This window comes from Penaeus monodon, chromosome 18, assembly GCF_015228065.2.
Source record: "Penaeus monodon isolate SGIC_2016 chromosome 18, NSTDA_Pmon_1, whole genome shotgun sequence".
Taxonomy (NCBI): Eukaryota; Metazoa; Arthropoda; class Malacostraca; order Decapoda; family Penaeidae; genus Penaeus; species Penaeus monodon.
This window is the reverse complement of record NC_051403.1, coordinates 37487709-37490536: the sequence shown is the minus strand read 5'-3', so window position 1 is coordinate 37490536 and position 2828 is coordinate 37487709.

Sequence of the window (2828 nt, the reverse complement as noted above, 5' to 3'; positions counted from 1 at the left end):
CTGACCAATCTTTGTCATAGATAGGCAATTTGCTGGGGAGATTGAAACTGTTCCGGTGCAAGCATTGAGGGTTGGATGGGGTTCTGCAAGGATGGGGTTACCATATAGGTCAGTTTTGTTAATGCTATAGCTTGGTTTTCGGATGTTACTGTGACAAGACGGGAGCGGTCGGGTCGGCTACGGAAAGGGGACTTTACCTACTTGTTTTTGGAGACATTGTTGGAAGAGAAGGTGTTGTCAGAGTAGGGAGCTGTGGGAGGGATCACGAAAATCGGTCCCATTTGGCTGCACTAAAGAGAGTATTCAAGATTGTTGTAGAGATAGGGGTAGTAGAAGGGCGGGGGCGTGACGAAGATGGAGTAGTGTTGAGGGAGGTAGGTTATGGAGAGGTGGGCAATAAGGGTGTAAGGTATTAAAAAAGAGAGGATGGGGGTTTGATGTTGGAGGTTGTGGGGATAGAGGTGTTGAAATTGAGCATGCTGGGAAAAGTGGAAATGTTTCCCTTTAAGGGGTTTATTGTTGGCTACTGTACTAGTAGGCATTTGATGGGGGGTAGTTATTGCAGTGTTCGGAGCCGTGGTCAAAGGAGAGCCTGGGGTCAGGGAATCGGGTGAGTTAACATCGTTGGGGCTATTTGATAAAGGGGCAAGCCTCATTGCCCCTAATAGTGGGGATATGTTTTCATTACTGGCCATGGTAAGCCTGGTTATGTTGGGGATAAAAACAGTCCACCCCTCAGGGTCCCCTTGAGGGGTAAGGGCTAGGTAACAAATCAGGGGAATACCGTGCCCATGGCTCCCTCAGGCAGTTCAGGACTGGCACAAAGTCAGCCTTTCATCCTTTCAGCAGGGCTCTCACACCTTAGGAGATGGATAGCAGAAGGGTTTGGTGAAGGGACAGAAACGAAAAGTGGGAAGGAAAAAAAAAAGGCCATGCAAAATTAGTTGAGTCGAGGGCTGAGTCCCAAGGTTGGGGAGTTCCCCATCATTGGGTCCCAGTCTCCGCCTCCTAAGCCCCCCCCCCCCCCACGACAACAACGGGCAAGGGATTGGGGGGGTGTATCAGATGGAGGGGTTATTGAAAACACACAATTTGGAAAACGGCTTTCAAATGGGACACTTAATCTTCCAGCTGACGCTCCCCCTGTAAATTCTGGTACTAAGTTGCCTTACGTCTTTGTAGGAGATGAGGCATTTGCACTGAGAACTGACTTTTTGAAACCATATCCTCAGAAAGATTTGAATGCAGAGAAGAGGGTTCTGAACTATAGACTGTCTAGACCACGGAGAGTTGTAGAAAACGTTTTTGGTATAATGGCTTCTCGATTTAGATTTTTTCATACAGCAAAAAATCTGAAATTATCAAGTATTGAAAAGGTTGTTATGGCATGTGTTGTCCTTCACAATTACTTAAGAAAGACTTGCCCTTCAAAATATTCTCCAGAAGAATGCTACTATAGGGACGATATTATAGAGAAAATAATTCGACCAGGGTTATCATTGGATCCTAATTCTGTTGCAGGCTTAGAAAATGGTCAAGGAACACGAAACTATTCACAAATTGCTAAAGAAGTAAGGGTAAAATTTAAGGAATATTTTGCAAATGAAGATGCAGTACCATGGCAAAACGACTTCGTGTAAATAAAATAATAAATTTTACTGTTGTGCAAAGAAATTATACAACTGTGAAAATAAACGTATTGTAGTACTTTGTCAAGATAATGTATTTGTAAAACAATTACACTGAACTACTGTCGGAAAATAAAGTGAAATAAATATATGACTTCGTTGTTACTTACCTCAGCATCCAAGTTATTTAAGTTGTTTATATCGTCCAGATGTGGACAATGAAGCCACGGCCACGAAAAGTCAGGCTCGAACAGACTTTCATCAAACCGTATAACCAACGTGTTTGACAACCAAATACCCCGTTCACACGTTCGAACATCACTTCAAACTCGTGTCTGTCGAACCGCGTTTGACGAACCGTTCGACCGTGTAAACCCCCCTTTACAAACAACCTAGGGTTTTCGCCTCATTCATAAAAATACTATTTACAGTATGTTTTTATCTAATTTGGTTGCCAGATGTACGAAAGTGGGACTCAGCAAGTGTAATGAAATATAATTCTGCAACTGTACCATACATACGTCAAATACCGACCCCACCCAGACGTCCGATTATTTGGTCACATATTTGCGAAGCTAATGCGATCAAATGACTGACCGCCAGCATTGTACATTTTTTACGAATATCAACAAAGAAAACGATTTTATTTGGGGTAACTGATTTGTTTCTTTACGTAAAAATGGATTTAGGCTTATGAGGACGATTAAAATGGTTAATCTTATGTGCGTGTGTTTACATACATATCAACTTTCTCGAAAATTAAAACCACCCAGTGACCAGCCCCCCACCCCTTTAAAGGAAAATTTCAAAGGTTTAAATTACTCTACACTTGTGCATCTATAATTCTCAAATTTGAACCGATATGTTGTATTCATGCTATGATCATACTCGTATAACAATTTTGTAATGATTTTGCCATTCACAGTTCTCAATTTCCTCACAATCAGCTTAAAGAAAAAAAGGTAATTTCTGGTTTAGATTAGTTGTTTTTATGACGTCCATTATTAAACATTTCAGACGGGAATCTCTGTTTTCATTAAAAAGGAAAAAAAAGATGGATATCTTTACAAAGTATGGTCCCTATTGAAAGCAATAATTCTGATTAACTTGGTATAATCTCATCTCAAAGTACACTAAATCTGATGTATATATGTGTGTATATGTGTGTGTTGTGTGTGTGTGTGTGTGTGTGTGTGTGGT